Genomic DNA, 23,791 nt, shown 5'->3' on the forward strand with positions numbered 1-23,791 from the left:
GGGAGACCCCCACACTCCCAATGTCCCTCTCCTTTACAGTCACATGCTATGTCTCCATTACTCTTCAGGCACATTGGTTTCTATCAATTTCTTCATGAAAGCCCTGGGGATGCATCCTTATTTTGTGATTATTGAGAAATCTATTTTCATGCCATTAAGAAGGATAGATCAGAAGCCTTCTTCTGCCAGAATCCCAAAACACAATCACAAATACCTTTGCTAAATGCTTTGCAATCCATTCCAATCATATTAGCGATAAACTGAATGTCCCGTAAGTTCTGCTTTAATGAGACATATGTGTTCCTAAGAAATAATGCTATAAAAAACACAAGACTTATGGGGAAAATGGGTCAGGGAAACAACACTCAAATACTTCATCAGTAACATATTAAAAAAATAAAGATCTATTAAAATGATATAACATATTATACATATTAGGTGGTTAAGGAGCACATATATACTACAATAAATGGGGTATTTTATTTGAAAAGGATCTGCAGTTTACTTGTGGAAATTCACAAGAGAAGGGTTGCAGCCTGTAAGTTACTGTGAAGTAGAAGAAAAGTTTTTGAAATTTGATGGAAAATTGTAACTCCGGATGTGGATGGGTGTGGCTCATAATGCATGCAGTGATCCTAAACATATACGCACCCAGTACAGGAGCACTCAGATACATAAAGCAAGTTCTTAACAACAACAACAACAACAAAAAATGCATGCAGTGAACTGAGGTAGGTGGTAGATGTCTGCATCCATGTGTGCATTTTATGCCTTCCTACACAGCTTTGTCCAGCTAGGTGCAGTGTTCTGGGTTCACCTATTGTCTCTCTTAAGCAAATGTGAAATTTTCATTATGTTCACATTGTTCCCTAATATTTCCCCAACTGTTATATTCAGATTGTTTCCTAATATATCCATCATATTGGGACAAATTCACATTTCAAATCAAGCATTTTAGCACAGCTGATGGTACTTGAAGCCATATCTTTAATTTATGCCATCATCAGAGAAAAAGTCAGACCAGCTTCTTCAAGCACTTCCAGCCTCTACCTTCAGATGTCCCTTTCCATATTAATCTCCATTTCCATCCTTGTTGCTTTTCATCATTTACTGTCCTCTGCTCCCCCTCGCCCCAACACACACACACACACCATTCTAAGGCCAGGAAGCAAATCCATTGAGAGATGCAAAGTAACTAACAGTAAACTGTAGAACAGTCCTTGAGAGGGGAAACTGAATTTGGTTGTCCACTTGGTACATACATTTGGCTCGCTGGCTACAAAGTTGGTGGAACAACTTCATCAACCTTTTGCAGGGGGTTCAAAAATTGTTAGGTCCGCTTCTGGGCTGCCTCTGAAGAAAAGAAATTTGCTTCAGATCTTTTTCTGAACTACTGTCCTCAAAGCTATCTGCAGGCAAGTACCTTGGGCTTCTGCCCTCTTGCATCTTGATCTTCTCCTTTCCTGGAACAAGGCTAATATTCTTGCCTCTTCCTTGCTGAGCCTTTGCACTCTGCTTCTGACAGTGTAGAATGTACCTCTCTCCTTGGACTTGCTGGGAGCCATGCCAGGCCACGTCCCATCATATCTTGTTGACTTTGTCAAAGCTCCATTTTCACAATGCATCTGCTGGGATGCCAGTTCTTCTTGCCTCACAGTTAACTCGAATTATTTGCTCTTCTACTCCACCCAAAAGTGCATCTGCCAGGGTGAATCAACAGTAAGATCACAGAATGGGGCATTTCTTTTTGGTCATGATCCCTCAAGAAGTTCAGTTTTTCAACCTGCGTCATTTTCAGAATATTGTGGAAACTCACTGCATTATTTGAATAGAATCAACTTAGTAATTACCTTGTAAAAGAGACGACATATTCATTCTTTCCAAATAACATAACTGTAATGCTATTTTGTAATTTCTCATTATATTAAGTATTAGCATATTTGTTGCAAATAAATGAGAATGCTATATTTATTAGTAGTTTGGCTTTAATTAATGTTTGCTAGTATGAATAATTTTAGAATTAAATCATGAACAAGTTTGAATCAGCAGCCTAATCTTCACATTCTAAAATAACTTTAAATGAATGAGTGCATAAAGAAGGCAGATTCATCTTGATGTGTATGAAGAAGCTGACATAGGTGATTTCTTCATTTGTTCTTTAGTGTCACATGTGAAACAAATTGACTCTCTTGATATCCATATGGTGCATTTTTAGAGCTCCAATTGTTTCTTTGCATTATAAAGCTGTGCTTGTCCTAACTAAATTTCTACTTTCACATATTTTATTTGCAACAGTCTGTTTGATCTAAGGTTCAGTTTGGCTATTGAGACTGATTGCCAAAAAGTGAATTTGCCACCAGAAATTCAATTATACAAACAATATTAATAAAACTAGACAGCTGCCCCTCTGTATTTTAAATCAGTAAAAATATGATTTGGCTTCTAATTTACATGGAAGATCCGATTCATCATGTTAAACACAGTCAAACAAAAGAAATGTTTCATATAGATAGGAATGGGCAAAGCAGTCAGTTCTAGAAAGAAATTAGCAATTTACAAAAGAAGAAGAAGAAAGTATAATATGGAATCAATAAATGGGATCATAACAATGACATTTTCAGTATCACATAGAAAATGAGTATAGGTAAAACAAAGTAAAAATTAAAATGCACTTATATTTCAAATTTAAAAGATTAAAGAAACTGGCTTCTTGGAAAGAGAATCATATATTTAAAAACGAAAATAAAGAGTTCAATTGAAAAATAACTCAAGACATTTTCAGGGACAAAAACTATTTAACATTTAGTATTATATTTGAGTTTTCCTTCCTTCATGAAAAGGGTGCTGAAAATCATGAAGAATTCTTAGTTCCAAATAAAATAGAGTCAAGAGTTTTTAAAGATCACTGAAAATTGTTTTGTAATTGGAAAAAATAACATTGAACGGTTTATAGCTTTTAGAAGAGATAGGATACAAGTCAATGCTTGAAGAAATGGAAAGAATGAAGACTCAGGAAATAACATAGAGACAAAAAACAAAAGACTATTTCACAGAGAAGTTACATAATATAAACATAGCTTTGGGGGCTCAGATTAAGAAAAACAGCAATAGTTTTTGTTTTTTACAAAAACTCTAAAAGGAGCTTAAAATGGTTTATTTTTCCACAATGCAGAAGTGACAAGGCACAGTTTTAAGTGACTGCGCGTGTGTGTGTATGCACACATATATATAGCATATGTGCATGTGTATGCAATATATGTTGGCAGGTAAGCACACATATATACACGTGTATATGCAAGGATGTGCCTGTATATGCATGTGCATATTTATATGTGTGAACATTGATGCTTTGATCCTCTGTATCATATATCTCTCCAGTAAAGAAAAGGGTATTTCTGATCCTGCTCATTGGAAGATGCAGCTGAGGTGATTTTTTCTTCTATTATTTTCCTTTCACCTTCTCGCTCCAATTCTTCTATCTCCCATGGGCACTCTTCCAATAACTCAGCCTGTCTCTTCTGTTTCTTTTTCAGTTTTTTTGTTTTTAGGTATTTTTCCTATAGGTACCTGCTGTGGGGTCATACTCACTGCAGACCCTGAAGGAGGAGGGAGCGAGCACCTGCTTTCTGCCACTCATTGGCTTAGCTGTCATTCTTTTCACACATGCACCATCCACACACATCAAGATGTTTTCCGGATTTATGTCAGTGTGAATGATCTTGCATTTACTGCATACATAAGCTAACCCTTGAAGTATCTGTAGAGTGATATTCCTCACACAACATACTGGGAGGCCTTGATAGCTGGACTTGAAGATCCACTTGAGATGGTGGTCATGCACTTCAAAGACCATGCAGAGATGCATCCCATTCAGGTTTGAAATCTTGAAGTCCTCAATGAGCTGGACCACCATGTCTTTGTTTGGGTCACTGGGATCACTTTTCCGAACACATTTCATCCAAGGCTGTCTCTGTATAATGCTGGGCACTTTTTACAACTTTGGTTGCAACAAATCTTTTCCCCTGCATATACCAGCCCAGCCAGACAGTACAGAAGTGCCCCCATCCAAGCTTTCTAATAACATGATACTGGCCATTAAAGAGGCCTCCCATTTTCACTGGTTGATGGTCACCTTTGCAGTAGTCAGCATGGTCCTCTTGCTCCTCATCATCTGATCCCAGGATCTTCTCCTCTGGCTCTGGGGGTGTGGGGTCTGGCAAAGGTGGCAGGTGGTGGTGGTGGTGGTGGAGGAGGAGGAGGAACTGAAGGAGCTTTCTCTTGAGGTTGGGCTTTTTCCCGATGTTTCTCTCTTTTTGGCCTCGGCTTTGGGGACTAACTGGCCATCACTTTCCGCCAGCTCATTCCAACATGGTGGAAGCGGAAGAGGCGGCGCCAGAGTGGAGCCGGACTACAGGCTCCCCTCGCTCAGCTTGCCGGGAGGAAGTAGGAACCGCGCATGCGCCGCCACTGCTGCCATGGATGGCTAAGACTACCCGGAAGTGAAACTGAAAACAGGGTTAGAGGAGGAAGTCGAGGCACAGACCACAAAGGACAACAGTGAAGCTGGGTACCAGTTAGAGAAAGAAGACTCTGAGAAGAAAACACTGAAAAAGGTGAAGATGATGTAGGTCAGGAATTCACAAGCATAGACCCTACGTGTATAGAATCACCTAAAAGCAATGGCCGTATTGAAAATGGTCCATTCTTACTGGAGCAGCAACTGGACGATGAAGAGGATGATGACTGCCCAAATCCTGAGGAATGTAATCTGAGCCAAATGTGGAAAGTGATTACACATATAGCAGCTCCTATGAAAAATTCAATGGTGAGTTGCCAAATGGACAGCACAAAATTCAGTTTCCAGAATTTTCTGCCTCGTTGTTCTCTGGATCCTTAGAACCTGTGGCCTGCAGCTTCGTACTTTCTGAGGGATCACCACTTACTGAGCAAGGGGAAAGCAGTCCATCCCATGACAGAAGCAGGACGGTTCCAGCTCCAGTACTGGGGATTTGCCAAAAGCAAAAACCCAGTAGCTGACTTGGTAATCCCTTGGATCCAGAAAATGTAGATAAAAATTAAAGTAAAAATTGCTAACCTGGGAAATGCTTGTTGGGTGCATAAGCACTTCACGGAAGACATCCAGATGCGTCAGTACCACTCCATAGAGGTCTTAATAGAAGCGGGGTACAGCACCCGTGCAGACATCTGGAGCATGGCCTGTATGGCATTTCAGCTGGCAACGGGAGATTATTTGTTTGAACCACATTCCGGGAAGACTATTCCAGAGACGAAATCACACAGCATTGATCATTGAACGGCTGAGGAAAGTCCCTCTAAAAGTCGCTATGTTGTTGAGGAAATATTTTAAGGAGTTTTTCACCAGAAAAGGAGAACTGCGACACATCACGAAGCTGAAGCCCTGGAGCCTCTTTGATGTACTTCTGGAAAAGTATAGCTGGCCCCATAAAGATGCTGCAGTTTACAGATTTCTTGATGCCGATGTTAGAAATGGCTCCAGAAAAACGAGCCTCAGCTGGCAAATACCTTCAGCATCCTTGGTTGAATTCTTAGGAAATTCTACCAGTGTTGCATTCTGAGCTAGCAAATGTTCCCAGTACCTGGGACCTAAATGGTGACTCCCATTCTTTAACAGGATTACAGGTGAGCTGGTCTCATCCTCAGACCTTTATTTTGCTTTGAGGCACTGTTGTTTGACATTTTGCTTTTGTGCGCTGTGATCCCGGGGAAGGGGAGTCTTTTGTTTTCAGCTAAGTAGTTTACTGACCATTTTCTTCTGGAAACAATAGCATGTTTCTAAGCATTGTTTCTTGTGTTGTGTGACATTCAAATGTCATTTCTTTGAATGAAAAATATTTTCCCCGTTGTGGCTTGGCAGGTTTTGTAACTATTTATGAAGAAATATCTTAGCTGAGTACTATATAATTTACAATCCTTGGACACAAGAAATAGCAAGGAAATGTACAATTTTATCTTTTGGCAAAGAGACATCATTCCTGTATTATAGTGTAAGTAAACGCACCCTGTAAATTTTAATTACCATTAAATATGAGAGGGGGACTCAGATTTCAGAAAAGCTAACAAGTTTTGAGTGCTTTATGGCTTGTGTTGTATGTAGCAGACTAACTGCTCGAAGAAGTTGTGCAAACTTCATTCCATAACAGTCCTTACACTTTGGATTGTAAATGAAGTGGCTCTGGGTTGTAAGATGTCATTCTCTTTATGGTACTTTAAAGGAAGAAAATATATGCTTTTCTTTCTAAAATATGCATTATAATTTAGCATTCCCATTTATATTTTTGCATATTCTTTGAAGTACTTTTAAAGAGAAAAAGTGATTTCCCTTTAAAAATGTGATGGCTCGGTTGGCTGTGGTGGCTCATGCCCGTAATCCCAGCACTTTGGAAGGGAGAAACGGGCAGATCACCTTAGGTCAGGAGTTTGAGACCAGCCTGGTGAAACCCCGTTTCTACTAAAAATACAAAAAGTTAGCCTGGTGTGGTGACGTGCACCTGTAATTCCAGCTACTCGGGAGGCTGAGGCAAGAGAATCACTAGAACCCAAGAGGCAGAGGTTGCAATGAGCCGAGATCATGCCATTGCACTTCAGCTGGGGCAACAGGAGCAAAACTTCAACACACACAAAAAAGGTAATGGCTCAATGTCATGTCATGTTACCTCCTCTGGGCACTGTAAGTTAAACTCTACTAGATTAAATTGGAAAAGAGAAAGATGTTCATTGTGTGTAATGAAAAAATACATGTATTTTTGGAAAAGCATGATCATGCTTGTCTAGAACTCAAGCTGTGGTATTTACAATTTGCAGTGCAGTGGGCAGAGTACTCCTCACAGCTCAAAGGTAACAGTGATCACATTCATTTCATAATTAGCTATATGTGTGGCTACAACAAATTTTACTAGCTTTTTCATTGTCTTCCCATGAAATGAAGTTGAGAAAATGATTTTCCCTTTGCAAGTTGCACACAGTTTTGTTTATGCATTTCCTGAAAATTAATTTTAGAATCCAGGACACAGATCATCGTAGGCATTACAATTTTAGAATGTAATGTATATGTAGCCTCTTTTAGAACCCAATGAATTGAATGTCTTTTTATTTTAAATTTTACATTCATTAAGGTTCCTCATTTTTTACTTTTCCATTAACATTTATCCATATGCCTTTGCTATAACTAGATTCTGAAAAGCTAATAAGTATTGTAACAATAATCTATTGTTTGAGGTGTTGCAGTTGTCTTAAAGATTAAAGAGTTTGGGGCTTTTTTCCCCAGGAAAAAAAAGTGAAGAGGGAGTAATCATAGGGTATCTATTTTTTGTATTCAAGAAGCAGGAAGAGCACCCGAATGATTAAAAACATGATCTTTAGAGTCATATGCATCTGAGTTAGAATTCTGACATTTCACTTTTACATTGTGTCATATTAGGCAATTTCATTAGTCTTCTCATGTCTCAATTTCTTCTTTACAAATTGAAAATGGTAGTAACTTCTTCATAAGACTGTTTAAAGTATTCAATGAGATCATGCGTAAAGCCCTCAACATAGTGCCTAGCACAGTGTATAATCAATACATGATATTCAGTGTAATCATTATTTTTACTGATAAATGTACCAAGAATGAAACAAAAAAAAAGACACACTGGAAAGTTCAGCAAAAGAAAATAAGAGATAGGAGGAGAGAACTGAGAATTGATTGACCAATATCTGTCATAGCTCAAAACACTTACACAAAGAGGAACCAACTGCCTCCACTAATCCGTGACTGCTCTCTTCTCAGCAAGCCTGTGACCACAGTCAACCTCAGGGGAGAGGAATAGTGAGGTTCCGCAATAAATTTCATACTAAAACGCACTGCCCAGTAGCAGAAACATTAGCTGCTGCTGATGAATCCAATAGCCTAGCATTTAACCTAGATTTAAAGCAGCACATGACATATTTTTCATAACTACCCTTCACTGGCAGTCTAAAAACAAAGAATGAAAGGCTTCTCTTTGATTGAGCCATGTTCCAAAATGAAATAGATCCTTGGTTTTATGTGTATGAGTATATTTACACCGAAAATACTCACAAACACATGCACAAAGCGGTACATCCAGCTGTGTAAGAATAAATGGCTTTAAAACATATCAGCAAATCAACAACTGAATCATTAAACTGACAGGAAACCTTGTTCGAGATTCTCATGTCATTCTGCAAAGAATGTACTGGATCTGACTAGAATGCATTAAGAGACCAGGGTGTTTGGAGTTTGAAAAACATCTTTAAAGGAAAAGAAAGAGAAGTATGACTGTTAGAAAAGGAAGCAGATGTTCTCATTAGAATAAAAAGCCAAATTATGAACACTTGAGCTTTATAATAGCTTTAAATAACCCTCTGTGGTGAGGCATAAGAACTTTAAACTTTAATGGAAGCAAAAATCATTTCATCATACCGTGGTAGAGTATTTCTTTTTCTTTTCGTGTTTCTTCTTTATTCTTAGTTCATTTCCATTTTTTTTCTTGTGACCTGGTATTTGCTTCTATTATAAACTAGGTCTATGCTAGCAAAAGTAAATGGACCAAGGAGGCCTTTATCTGAATAATTCAGGCAGAAACAATTTATACTTGAAGTAGCAAGAAGTTTTAGACAAAGGAGAATTTTTGCTTGGATTAACCCTCGACCTGGTTCAGCTTCAGACATAAAATAATGATGATACCCGTGGTGCTGTAACTTTGATTCATCCAGTGTACTGAACAGTGTGTCCTGTGCTTTGGGACCCTATTGTGATAATGCTGGCATTATCATGCATGTGAGTGCTTACTTTTGAAAACCATTACTCAATTCTCATAGCCTGAAAAACTTAGTGAGGGAAAATTGCATGAATTCAACATTTATAAACCCTGATAAGCTCAGTTCCAAATACTGGCATGAGTGTTGACTGAGAGGGCAAGCATCAGAGCCCTACCTTATGAGAACATCATGTCCAGTATTTCGACAACCTGCCGATAGACTGCAAGTGATGGATCTACAGCAGGATGAAGACTTCTGAATTAGTATTCAGGCCTTTTTCACTGTTGCTCACAGTGGAGACAGAGAAGAAAAGAGGGGAAAAAAATGAAGCATTAGATCTTTTCTCCTTGACCCTCAGTTTTCTTCCAACAGTAGACTCTACTGGTGGGAATGGACCCAATAACCACAACTACGCAGAGAGGTGAGTTGTTGATATGTCCTCTGAAATGACCTCGACTAAGAGCGCTATAGAAAAGAAATGGTGATTTTAAAGAAAAGGCATTTGTAACTTTTTGAAATGTTTTTACTTTAAGTTCTGGAATACACATGCTGAACATGCAGGTTTGTTACGCAGGTATGCATGTGCCATGGTGGTTTGCTGCACGTATCAACCTGTCATCTAGGTTTTAAGTTCCTCATGCATAAGTATTTGTCCTAATGCTCTCTCCCTCCTTTCCCCCAACCCGCTGACATGCTCCGTTATGGGATGTTCGCCTTCCTGTGTCCATGTGTTCTCATTGTTCAATTCCCACTTATGAGTGAGAACATGCAGTGTTTGGTTTTCTATTCCTGTGTTTAGTTTGCATTTAAAATATTTGAAAGGTGAAATATTAGGAGAAAAGAAAATTGTTTTATGGAGATGTTTCTCCAGTAGGCCAATTGGGTTAGAAGATTAGTGATATCGAGCCAGAGAAATCAACTCAGTGGACTCCATCAAACTGGCTCTCAGTGCGGCTAGATCAAAGCAGGAGGAAGAAGGCAGATAAGCAGCTTGCTGGGTCTTCTTGCTGTCACTCTCTCTCTCTCTCTCTCCTGTGCTGGACACTTACTTCCTCTCCTCTTGCCCTTGGACTCTGAGACATGCACCAGCGGCCTCTTGTGGGGCTGGGTGGGGCTCCCATGCCTTTAGCCTCAGACTGAGGGCAGCACTGTCAGCTCCCTTGTTGTGAGGCTTTTGGATGTGGACTGAGCCACTCCAGGCTTTTCTTCTCCAGCTTGCAGACAACCTATTGTGGGACTTTTTGCCTTATAATCATAGGAGCCAAGTCTCCCTAATAAACTCTCTTTTGTATATGCATATATCCTATTGTGTCTGTTCCTCCGGAGAACTCTGGCTAATACAAGGACTTTTAAAGAAATAGGTGTGCATTAGAGATGAGAAAGAATGGGAATGACTAAATGAAGCCATGTACTCTTACTGTTTAGCTTTGGAAAAGTGGTTCGAGGAAAAAGTTTATTTTTAGATTTCTCTTCTTTAGCACAAGAAAGATCATGTTAGGAAAACCGGACTCAAAGACTGACTTTTTCAGCTTTATTGACGTAAAATTGACAGACAAAAATTGTATATATTCAAGGTTATAATGTGATGTTTTGTTATTTGTACACGCTACAAAATGACTGACACACCCAAGCTATTAACACACCCAGGCCGGGTACAGCAGCTCAGGCCTGTAATCCCAGCACTTCGGGAGGCCAAGGCGGGCAGATCACCTGAGATCAGGAGTTTGAAACCAGCCTGGCCAACATGGTGAAACCCCATCTCTACTAAAAATACAAAAAAAAGCCGGGCGCGGTGGCTCAAGCCTGTAATCCCAGCACTTTGGGAGGCCGAGGCGGGTGGATCACGAGGTCAAGAGATCGAGACCATCCTGGTCAACATGGTGAAACCCCGTCTCTACTAAAAATACAAAAAATTAGCTGGGCATGGTGGCGCGTGCCTGTAATCCCAGCTACTCAGGAGGCTGAGGCAGGAGAATTGCTTGAACCCAGGAGGCGGAGGTTGTGGTGAGCCGAGATCGCGCCATTGCACTCCAGCCTGGGTAACAAGAGTGAAACTCCGTCTCAAAAAAAAAAAAAAGTAGCCAGGCATGGGGTTGTACACCTGTAATTCCAGCTACTCAAGTGGCTGAGGCAGGAGAATCACTTGAACCCAAGAGGCAGAGGTTGCAGGGGCCGAGATCACACCATTGCACTCCAGCCTGGGTGACAGAGTGAGACTCCATCTCAAAAACAAAAACAAAAACAAAAAAAATCTGTCCCTTCACATAGTTACCGTGTGTGTGTGAGTGTGTGTGTATGTGTGGTAACACTTAAGATCTACTCTCTTAGCAAATTTCAAGTGGGCAATATTATTAACTGTAGTCATCATGCTATATGTATTAGGTCTCCAGGACTTATTCGCTTTATAACTGTACATTTGTGCCCTTTGACCAACGTCTTCCCATTTCCCTCACCTCCCCCAGTCCCTGGTAATTACCCTTCCACTTCCTTTTTCTATAAGTTCACTTTTTTAGATTTACACGTAAGTAAGATCATGTATTATTTGTCTTTCTGTGTCTGACTTGCATCACTTAGCATAATGTCCTGCAGGCTTATCCTTGTGTGAAATGACAGGATTTTCTTCTTTTTTAAGGCTAAATAGTATTCCATTGTGTATATACACTAGCATTACTTATCTGTTGATGAATATTTAGGTTGTTTTAATATCTTGACTACTCTGAATAATGCTGCAGTGAACATGGGAGTGCATGGGAGATCTCTTCCAAGTAGTCATTTTATTTTGCTCTGTGTTTAACAAATTTCTCCAGAGAGAACCTTTCAGGTACAGCCCCCTGCTTTGTAATGCTTCCATACACCAGAGACAACAGAAAACACACCCGACCCTCATGGTATACTTTTGCTCTTTCAAGTAGTGGCCAGGTGGAGCTCAGCAAATGAACACAATAAGGTGAAGAAAATGTTACTTTCCAGCCATCATTGGCAAAAGAAAGGCAGGCGCTGGGGCTGGGGCTGCAAACAGCGGAAGTTAGTGTGTGGGATGCCCTTCTGGGGGCCAAGCCCAAGGGAGAATGTGGCAGTAGAGGAATTTGGACTTTGGGAAGGGGGCAGGGCATGGAAGATACCTATGGGATCCCTCCCTTAACTTTTCCTATCTTCAGTAAAATTGCCATTTTCACCAGTCTACTGCATATTTGTATCCACGAATTCATGACAGAGAACTCTGGTGAGACTTAGGGCAAGGAATTTGCTGAAGTCTTGGGGAAGACTTAGGAAGACATTGGTTTTGACCCAAGTACTCTAAATCTCTGAGAAATAAGGAGACCCCAATGATATCTAGGGTATATAAACCTCATGCACAACAATTGAGGTCTCCTCATAACAATACAGCTGAAAGTGCAAATGCAGGAGCATCCAACTGGCCTCTTCACTGTTCTGGTCCTCTCCTGCTGGATCTGTCCATTTCTGAACAGGGACATTGAAGTCTCCAAGTATGATAGTAGATTTTTCTATTTCTGTTTGCTCTTCTATCAGTTTTTGCCTTACATGTGTTGATGCTTTATGTGTTTTGAGATGGAGTCCCACTCTGTTGCTCAGGCTGGAGTGCAGTGGCACAATCTCAGCTGACTGCAACCTCCACCTCCTGGGTTTCAACAATTCTCCTGTCTCAGCCTCCCAAGTAGCTGGGACTACAGGTGCGTGCCACTATGCCCAGCTAATTTTTTTTGTATTTTTAGAAGAGACAGGGTTTCACTGTGTTAGCCAGGATGGTCTCAATCTCCTGACCTTGTGATCTGCTCACCTGGTCCTCCCAAAGTGCTGGGATTACAGGTGTGAGCCACCGTGCCCAGCCTGTTGATGCTCTTTTCTTAGGCCCATACACATTAAGGATTTTTGTGTTTTCCTGGAAAAATGACCACTTTGTGATTATTTAATGTCCAACTTTATCTTTGACAAATTTTCTTTCTCTGAAGTCTGCTCTGTCAATAACTGTTATAGCAACTCCTTATTTCTTTTGCAGTGGGGCTTTCTTGCTCCTCAGCTTGCAGACAGCCTATTGTGAGACTTCACATTGTGTGTGTATGAGTCAATTCTCCTAATAAACTCTCCTTCAGACATACATTTTCAGACAACTATCCTGTTAGTTGTGTCCCTCTAGAGAACCCTGACTAATACAGCAAGTGTCACTGTGTGGGGGACAAATAAAGCCAGCTTGACTTTATTGTTAACTATTAAAATGTTACTTCTAGTTAGTCTTTTGAACAGAGACAGAATTCCTTCCTTATTTGCCAATTCACATGGTAATTTTACTATTTCTAAGATGTGGATAAAATCCATCCGAAGCCACAAGATATGGCTTCAGCCTTAAGAATGTGGCTTTTTTCCCCTTTCTCCCTCTTTTCTCTTCATCCTCTTTCTTTTCTTCCTTGCCTTCCCTCTTGCTTTCTGTTTTCCATCTTCACACAATAAAACTAGTTGAATGATGAGACTAAAGTAAGGATATTAGAAAATCCATGCTGAAAACCATTTGAGAATCCATCACTGGCTGAATAAGGCTTAAATTCCTTCTATATGTAGGATTAGAATTGGCAGCAACAGCATAAACAACAAAATTTGGGCTCATGAAGATGGGTGACATGGGGGTTACAACAGATTCCTTAGGCTACCTTAATTCATTTTAGCAAGAATTAAACATACTTACTCACTCCTTTTTATACAACCATTTAATTACTTTTCTAAGTAGAGATATTTGCATGTATTATATAATCTAAAATCTTTCAGAATTAGAAAAAAAATAAACAGAAATAAAAATGAAAGGAGTATTGTCCTATAGATAATATTATTTCATAGTCAGAGCCTAACATAAGTTAACATTTCAGTTGACATCTGCAAAATCTTTTCTTAAATCTGCTTCCAGCATAGTCTTAGGTACTTCACTTCACATTAGCAACATGTGGAGAAAAAGGCAGACATTTTTAAAACTGTCATCTTATTAACCGATGTGAGAAGGTGTTTCTCAATCAAATGACGTATGAATTAGATATACCGTTATATTTTCCAGGCTGTGATTATTAGTCCCATAGTCAAATGTTTAAATCACATGTTTGAAAATATAGATAAAAACATATTTCAGAAATAAATAAACAAAATTAGGTTTGTTACTCGGGTTCAGTAATAAATTCAAATATGAAGAACAGGAGCTCTTAAATATGAAGATTAGAAAGAAAGGTATTCTCATGTCATAATCTCAGTTTTTTAACTTGGTAACAATTTGTTTAGGTCATTGTTTATTCACACAGTCTTCTATTAGCTCCTCATGAACAAATAAAAGAAAATAATACCCCTTCCTCTGAGAATCTGTCATTAATTTGGAAGGGTCAGACCCACCTGCATAAATGAGTTAAGAAATGGCAATGAGATTCTTTGGTTATGATAGCTACTTCGGCAGGTCAATTCCTGACCTAAAAAACGAAGGGATGGGGGAGGTATCCTTTAACTCAGTAGGCTCTATTTCATCTCAAAAATGTATATAAGTATAAAAAGGTAGTTTAATAAGAGGAAAATTGTATAATTTTTTTGCACATATCTATAGATAGTGTGCAGCTCTGTACCAAGAAGGGTATGGTTCTAAATGTCACTGAATCAACTTCTCCAGACAAATGCAGAGACCTACAAATTTGTGCATAGAAGGTTTGGCTCAGGGTAGCTTGCTCACCTCACCACCCATCCATGCTTTTCCATCCAGGTCAAGGCTCCTCCATGTCATTACACTAAGGGGAAACACTCCAATGGCTCAGTGGCCAGGCAACAAAGTGTGAGGACTCCAGAAAATGTGACTGCTCTGTTTCAAGGGGTAGCGGCCATTCAGTTTGTGTGGACTGTTGATATACAGAATTTAGGTTCAATTTTTCCTCTAATTTTTTAAGAGAAATAAGAAACTTGAACTTTTATGTGAAATCTTTCAAAATGACCTTCCAAAATAATAGTTCCCTTTTGACGACCATCTTAACATTTTAAGGAAACAAGATAGGATCCAAAGGAAATATGGGCTAAGGGCTGGACATAGACTGAAGACACCAGTGTATTATATTTGTTCCAGAGATTCAGTGTTGCTTGGAGAATTCAGAAAAAAAACCTGTGATGTTTACTGCAGAGTTTTAGTTACTCCTTGAATGTGTGTGTGTGTGTGTGTGTGTGTGTGTGTGTGTGTATACACATGTGCACACAACTATGTACACACAAGGATATTATATAACTGGGAAGGTAAAAAGGGAGGCCAATATCCAGAGCCTGGAAATATCCATGATCAAATGGTTGAAATGATAGGAAAGTATGAAATGTTTCTATATCATAGAGAATGTTTTGCTGACTAGAGGAAGACAGAAGATTGAGTTTTTTGCAAAACAGAGCCTTGAAAGGCAGATGGAGATGTTTGTACTAGCAGAAAATTCTTAAACAATCTTAATTAATTACATGTTGATCATATGTAAAGATGTGTGCCTCCCACATAAAATAATGCTACCAGTGAAAACCCAGGATGCCATATAATAGATTAACTGAATTGTATCAAGATCCAAAAAACAATGACACTTTCAAAACATATTTCTTCCTCCTCATTTATTATCAATCATGAATACAAATTTGAAATCTTAGACAGCTGATCTCAGTGGCAAAAATGCTGGAGTTCTGGTCTTTTGTTTAGTGATCCTGATGTAAATTTATCCAGTAGGCAACACTGAAAATTAGAGTTGAGCTGAATGTCAATTATACGTGCTAATTTCTATTCATGTACAAATACCTGATTAAATTCATATAATGCAGCTGGGTCCACTTTCACCTTTAATGAAAAGAAAGTATCACTGAAAGGATGTGAAAATAGGAATTAAAAATTCAAAATTATCTTTTTCTTGAATAATCAAGAGGAACTCAAGATTTTTACATTATTATTGTTTTGGTTTCACTTGTTCAGTCTTTTGTTTGTGTTTTGTTGTTATTGTTTAATTATTATTTTTGTGGGCTTTTTTATATTATTTTCTTGTAATTAAAATTCCAAACTAGACAGAAGGGCATACTACAAAATTTTAACTTTTCTCCCAGCCGTTAAACCATGGCATAGTTCCACTCTCCAGAGGCAACAGCTGCTATCAGTTCTTAGAATAAACTTCCAGAAATATTAAATACATGTAAGTATCACTTAGTCACTGAATTAAGCATATAAAAGAGCCCAAATAGAAGTGATTTAGAAGGTATAGATGTGTTTTTCTCTCACGTAAAAGAGGTCTGGAGGCAGGCACACTAAGCTGGTAAATATCAGAGACTCAGGTATTTTTTAACTTTCTTGGTCATTAGTCTCAGGATGAAGTTTTTATCCTTAAAGTCACCTCATGAGCACAACATAATTGCTAGAGTAAAATCTATCACATCAATATTCCAGGCAAGAAGAAGGAAGAACAAAAGGATATGACTCCCAGCAGTCAGCTCCCTTTAAAGAGCTTTCTTGAAAATCCCACGTCACATCCAATTGTTCAGCCTTTTAGGCCAAATCAGTAGGCTTTAAGCTGGAGACTTTGCAAGTCCCAAACATGGGTTCTGTTGGTAAAGAATAAAGGAAGAGCCGGGCGCGGTGTCTCAAGCCTGTAATCCCAGCACTTTGGGAGGCCGAGGCGGGTGGATCACGAGGTCGAGAGATCGAGACCAACCTGGTCAACATGGTGAAACCCCATCTCTACTAAAAATACAAAAAATTAGCTGGGCATGGTGGCACGTGCCTGTAATCCCAGCTACTCAGGAGGCTGAGGCAGGAGAATTGCCTGAGCCCAGGAGGCGGAGGTTGCGGTGAGCCGAGATCGCACCATTGCACTCCAGCCTGGGTAACAAGAGCGAAACTCCGTCTCAAAAAAAAAAAAAGAAGAATAAAGGAAGAAGGGATATTGAATAGGCAACTAGCAACCTACAATATATAAGCCTATATGTGTATGTATTCTCTTCCTTCACATCTTTTAAACAAATGGTAGCTTACCAACACAGTCACATTGCTTTTGACTCTGTCCTCCATATTCATTAGATTTCAGTGGCAAAAAAACCAAAGGTCCAAGCCCAGGGCTGATTCCTCAAAAAGACAGACTCTGCCCTTCCTCAGCTGCTCATAGTAACAATTGCTTCCTGTACTCCTTGCTATGCAAAGAGGAGCAGTCTGCAAACAAGCAACATCACTGTTACCTAAAAGCTTCCAGAGTCTACTAGAAATACAGAATTTCAGCCTCTTCCTCAAATCTACTGAATTATGATTTGTAGGTTAATGAGAACTTAGGGAGTGTGGATGAAGATTTCAGTTTGAGAAGCAGCACACACACTCAGCCCTTGTACAGTCCCAGATTAGTGACCACAAAGTTTGAGAGTCTATTAGGAGCCAACTAGCTGTTAGGGTCTGGTAGTAATTCCATATCCTAGGTGGGATATCTGTGAGAACCCTAGAGTAAAGCAGCATCAGTTTGAGCATCAAGCTGTAAACTTGCTCATCTATTTCTGATTGTGCTAGTAGTCATAAGTTCTAGTCCTTCTTCCCTAATGTCATGGGCTGGGGTCCTTCCTCCTATCCACACTCCCTCTCTGCAAAACTGGAAGAAAAGTAGCATTCAACTCCCGCTGACTCCCTGGTTTTATCCTCCCTTTCTTATGGAGCTGTCCTTCTAGTTTCTTTGACTCTTCTCAAATAAGCCTCACTTGTTTTTAATCATTAAAACCAACAACTCTGAGAATTTATCACCCTCTTGAAGCCTAGATCCTGATGGTTTTGTTTTTGTTTTGTTTTTTTTTTTTTTTTTTGCTTTCTTGAATCAGGATAACATTGATGTCTCAGTCAATTTGGGCTGCTATAACAGAGCACTGTAGACTGAGTGGCTTAAACAATAGAAATGCATTCATCACAATTCTGGAGGACAGGAAGTTCAAGATCTGGGTGCCAGTATAGTTGGGTTCTGGCGAGGGCCCTCCTCTTGGTTCACAGATGGATGCCTTCTGTCTGTAGCCTCCTGTGGTAGGGAAAAGAGACAAAAAAAAAAGACCAAGCTCTCTCCTGTCTCTTCTTATTGGGGCACTAATCTCATCATGGGGGCTCTACCCCCAAACACCTCCAAAAAGCCTCCCTTCCTAATACCATCACCTTAAGGATTAGAGTTTCAACATGCACATTCTGAGGGGACAGAAGCATTCAGTCCTTAGCACTTGGCTGTTAACCATAACCAGGATAAGGAGTGAGTTTTACACCCTCTGGAAGTTTTTTGGGATCAGTCCTGTCTCCCAGATCTCAGTCAGATTTTTTTCCACCCTAAGTTTCTTCCAAGCTTAGAGTGTCTCTGATGTTTCTCTTTTACCCAAGAGGGAAATCAGCCTAATGCCCAAAAGATCATGAGGCGTTAAGGCATAACTTATTCTTTGTCCCACCATTTTTTTTTTGAAGTCTACTGTTAGCACAGGAAGAACTGCTTCTAGGTGCTGGGGCCAGGCTGAAATGCAGAGGTTGGTTAAGTAGCTCTCGCTGGGATGGAGATAGGCAAGCTTAGCAGAACCTAATAATTGCAGTCTAGTTGGGTCCTAATGTCAACACTTTGTGAATTTGGATGGATAAAAAGGCCATTAGATTTGACAAAATGTAGACTGTTAACCTTTAAGAGAGCAATCTCCACAGAAAAGTAGGGCCAGAAGGCAGATTGTAATGAATTAAGCAAGAAATGAAAAGCAGAGGAGAAGAGGCAGCTGATAACATTCACTTCAGACATTTATGGGTAGAAGGAAGAAGCTATAAGATGTAAGAGAATCAAATGACATTTTTGTAAGATAAGGGAAAACTACACATTTCTGAAGGCAGAAGGGAAACAGTCTCTGCAGAGAACATATTGAAGACAAACTCAAGAGAGTGACAGAAAAATCTTTGAGAGCGAAGATAATGAAGGAACTCTGCAGATACTGTCTTAAAGAGGGAGTGCTTCTCCTCAGATACAACAAGAAGGAATGAAGGAATAAATGTAGCTACAAAATACACTCAAGTGTGTCTGCAGATTGGTTCACTTGTATAGTCTTACACTCAGTAAGTAACAGAACAGATAATATTTTGAATTACATTTAGGACTTTCATAGAATCAAAGATTTGTATTGTAGGAAAAGCTTATGGAAACAAATTTGTTAGCATGGTTTTTTTTTTTTCTTTTCTTTTCATTTAAAGAGATGGGAACCCATGAATGAATAAAATAAAATGATTTGCCAAGATGGGTTTAAAGTAAGGTAGTGGCCTTCAGGACTTGACACTATCTAGAAGAGTCCCTGAGACCACGTCTAGAGATGAAGACAGGATTTGCCAAGTGTGGAAACAAGGCTGACAGCACAGTCTAGGCTGAGGCTGAGGGTGACCTTGAGAACGGAGAGGAAGGCCAAAGTTGAAGATGCAGAAGTTAAAATTAGCTGGCTCTCATTTGGAGAGGCTGAACATTGTGGCTCTGCTCTACTTGGTGAAGCAAGAGCTGAGCAAAGATGGCAGAAACTGGCTTGATTCAGGGTTGGGGCTTGGTGTGGTCATTAATGGGAAGGCATGAATGAGCCCCTGGGGTCTGTCAAGAGGGCAGCATAAAGCCACCCTCCATCGTGGGGAATCTCTAATGTAACAAATTTCAACTTCTTGGATCTTTCCTGGTGAATGTGGAGATAGCTTGAACTGTGTTAAAGGCAAAGGACTTTGAAGACTAAAGATTTATGTTTGATTCCTGATTTCACTATTGACTAGCTACAAGATCTAAAACAAGCTATTCTGATCCTCGAGTTACTCATCTACAAAAGAGACATAATACAGTTGTTCCTCAGTATCCATGAAAGATTGGTTCCAGGACTCCTCAAGGATACCAAAATTCATGAATGCTCAAGTTCCTTATTTAAAATGGGGGGTATTTGTATATAACCTACACATATCTCCCCACACACTTCAAATCACCCCATATAGTACCTAATACAATGTAAATGGTATGTAAGTGGTTGCTACATACCATTTTTTGTATTTTTTGGGAATAATGACAAGAAAAGAAAGTCTGTACATGATCAGTACAGACTCAACTATCATAGGCCTACCTACGTTGGTTGTTGAATCCATGGATGTGGAACCCGTGACACAGAGGGCCAACTCTATTCGCCTCACAAAGATGTTGTGACAGTTAAATTATCACAGACTTAGAATTAACTACCAGGCAAATACCTTAAATTATAGCTAACAACGTAATGTACTCTCTTTTTCTAATGAAATGTAAATATGTATCATAATATAAAAAGAGATATAATCTGTCTCAAGGCATCAGATCATTACCAGAGTAACAGTAGTGGAAGACATGCCTATTCAGATATTCTCTATAATTCTCTATAATGAATGAGAGTATCCTCTCAGGTCAGCTCCCAGCATATAGAAAAGCAGAAAACTACCAGACTTGGTAGGAACGGTGATTCTGAGAGAGATAGCCTTGGGCAATCTCAAATGCCGTTTTAAGGTCTTTAAAGCTCATTGAACACCATTCTCTCCACTGAGTTTAAGTGGCACTAATGCTTATTCCCGTATAGTTTCTACCTCTCAGGACACAGCAGGGAGGCCAAGTTCTAATTATCACTGAACCAACCCTAATGTCTTCCTCCTAGTTTGGTCCATGCAGGAGAACAGTTTCAGTCTGATAAGTAATAAAGCAGAACTGAAACAGAAAACTATTTGCTTATTTATTTATTTTAGAGATGGGCTCTTGCTCTGTCACCAGACTGAAATGCGTAAGTGCCATAATCACAGCTCACTGCAGCCTCTAAACTTCTGGACTCAAGTAATCCTCCAGCCTCAGCCTCCTGAGTAGCTGGGCAATAATTTGCATTTTAAACACCTGAAATAGAAGCAGATGTGCCATTTATTTTCACTCACAGTTACAAAAAATTTCTTTTTTATTTTAGGATTTTTGTGGGATACAGTATGTCTGCAAGGAGTTCTTTTAAACAAAACTATAAGTTAGATCTTTAAAACACCTAGAAATGTCACTGGCTTTTAAACTATTCTCTTTCAGCCCAAATGAATAATAACATTCCAACCTCCAAAATTCCTTCCAGAATACCTTTCTGGAATTTGCTTAAATATTAACATGCTTCACCTGATTGATGTTGGCAGTTGGGCTGGTGATATCTTCCCCAAAGGGGCTGGCTCTGGGACAACCAAGGCTGCTGAGAGGTAGCTCTGTCACCATGGAAACACAGCTGCTCCTGTGAGCACACATAGCCCAGCCTCACTCACCAGCACTGGTAGCACATCGTACTTGAAATATTTACATCATAACAGCTTGAATGTGGCTCGTGCAACCCAGAACTCATCCCTGTCTTCCAGAAATCACACAACTGCCTTCATCAACAGCAGCCAAACAAGATTGCTCCCAGGGTAGTTTTCTTATTTTTCCCTAAAAGGTGAATTCCAAAGATAATAGAGCAGAAAACTCTATAACATCCCTTCCCCACCCCAGAATAGAACAGATCATTAAACACATTAAGTACTCTAAGTAACAAACATGGTAGAAGCCCTAAAAGTCAACATAGACACTCTAAGAGTAAGCCCTAATGAGTTAACCTCACTTCACTTTTAGACATAGTTACTAGGCTAAGCTGGGATTCAAGTATGCTATAATCCAAGGTGTTATGGTTTGTTTTGTCCCTGACAAAACTCATGTTGAAACTTGTTCCTCAACACAGCAATACTGGGAAGTGAGTCCTAGTGGAAGGTGTTTGAGTCAGTGGGGGCAGACCCCTCATTAATAGACTAGTGCTCTCCTTTGGGAGTGAGTGACTTCTCACTCTCATGGTAATGAATTAGTTCCTAAGAGAAGAGGTTGTTGAAGTCTGGCTTCCTTGGTGTTATTCTCTTATTTCCTCTCCCTCCATGCAATCTATTTGCACGCCCAGCTTCTCTTCGGCTTTCTGCCACAAGTTGACATAGCCTAAGGCCCCCTCCAGATACAGATGCCCAATTTTGAACATTTCAACCATCAGAATTGTGAGGCAAATTAATATATTTTCTTTACAAACTACCTAGTCTCAGGTATTCTGTTATAGCAACACAAAATACAAAACAAGCTAAGACACATGCACCTCAATGTGTAAATTCAGGTGCACCTGAATTTCATCAAAGCATTTAGCAATCAATTACATTGCAATAATAATGAATCTGCTGGACCAAAACCAGATGCAAGTATTTGAAGGAAAATATCACATTAATATGATTCTAGGACTGTTCCAAAGACATCTCAGAACTCTTAGTTTGGGCGATAAGAAAATGGGACTCCAAGGAAAAGAAATCCTTATATCAAAACGACAAGAGCATGCATATTTTTATCACAGCATAATTCACAATTGCAAAGATATGAACTAATCTAAGTGCCCATCAACTGAAGAGTGAATAAAGAAAATTGGGTATATACACACCAGGAAATACTACCCAGCCATAAAAAGGAATGAAATAATGTTTCATTAATGGACATACAATGTTCAGAATAGCGTCCAGCTAAACCCTGTGCTAAGCACTAGATATCCATTATCTTGATAATTCTCATGATAATTGATGAAGTAGAAAGATTATACCTATTTTACAGATTAGAAACAGAGGCTCAGTGAGGTTGACTACCTTACCTAAGGCTCACTCTAATAGTTGTGGCAAAGACAAAATTTTAAATAATGTCTCTCTGACCACAAAGCTAGACTCTTGACCACCATAACCATCAACTGTAAGGTGAGGTTTGGATCCCAGGAACATGGCTGAAACCCATTCTGAGACCTGGGTACATCAGAGCAACACTGTTGGCAAGAGTGGCCGCCTGTTGATTCCCCAAGTGTCAGATTGAACTCCTTGAATACCTGCCACCCAAGAATAGTACTGATCCTGAGAACAGAGGTGAAGTATTTCCAGCAGTCAGGAGAGAAGAGACACAGAATCTCAGATCCAAGGAGGATGTAGGAGCACAATACAGGAAATGTGGTGGTACTCAGTGTCCATTTTACCGAGATCACAGGGGTGGCCCAATAGTCAGTGACATGGAATCCTCTCCCACCCTTGATCCTGGAGTGCAGAGTATGTGATCAGTTGCAGCAATGATGGAGGATGGGCAGGTCCCAAGCTACACAATGGGCTTCACTCGAAGGTCTATCAATTACAAAAGATGGGACTGAGCTGGGAGCAATGGTGTGGGCCTCCAGTCTTAGCTACTTACCACTTAGGAGGCTGAGGCAGGAGGATCACTCGAGCTCAGGAGTTCAAGGTTAGCCTGGAAAACATGGCAAGACCCTCTATCTTAAGAAAAAAAAAGAGAGAGAGAGAAAGCTGAGGCCAGTTGAGTCCAGTTTCTCACACAGAACACCCTGAGGCCTTCTTAGAGCTGGGCCTATGGCATCATCAGTCTAATTTTGACTACTGTGCAAGGCAGTAGAATTAGGTGTCATGGACTCCATCTGCTGATTCAGCCATGGCGATCACAGCATCCACCACATTTCACTAGGTAGGACTTTTACATATGTCCTGCAAGTTCGGAAAGCCATGAAAGATCATTTACTTCTAGAAAAGCAGTTTCCCTATTACGAAACATTTCTCAACTTCCACAGACACATATGGATAGAGGAATGCCTGTCTTTCTCTTAGATTCTCCTAAGAACTATAAACTCTATATTTCTACATGTGACTTTATCTGCATTGAGGGGCTGAACAGTCTACTGAGTTTACCATGACTCACTGGATGGCAGGAGCAGCATCTGCAACAAAAAGAGTTCCAGACATTGCCATTTTCAAAAACATTCCCTCAGTAGCTCCTTACTGGCTACGTCAGCTGCTCAGTGAGAAACAGACAGGCAGGGGGTGGACATGCCAGTCTGTATGCCTGGGGGGTGGTGCCTGACTGCCTAAGCATAGGCTGCTCTGCCATCCACTGCTTCCCAGTGGCTGCTCTGG

The 23,791-nt window shown here is 39.9% G+C and overlaps 1 protein-coding gene and 2 pseudogenes across 2 annotated transcripts in view; 2 read left to right on the top strand and 1 right to left on the bottom strand.

Annotated features, from left to right (window-relative positions):
• The window catches only part of NKAIN3 (sodium/potassium transporting ATPase interacting 3), a 644,097-nt gene that overhangs the window by 565,250 nt on the left and 55,056 nt on the right, over positions 1-23,791 (top strand). The gene's annotated exons all lie outside the window — the stretch shown is intronic.
• On the bottom strand, positions 3,363-4,477 carry LOC141581441 (SRSF protein kinase 2 pseudogene; annotated as a pseudogene).
• On the top strand, positions 4,488-6,267 carry LOC104652573 (SRSF protein kinase 2 pseudogene; annotated as a pseudogene).

Source organism: Saimiri boliviensis, chromosome 15 (assembly GCF_048565385.1).
Source record: "Saimiri boliviensis isolate mSaiBol1 chromosome 15, mSaiBol1.pri, whole genome shotgun sequence".
Classification (NCBI taxonomy): domain Eukaryota; kingdom Metazoa; phylum Chordata; class Mammalia; order Primates; family Cebidae; genus Saimiri; species Saimiri boliviensis.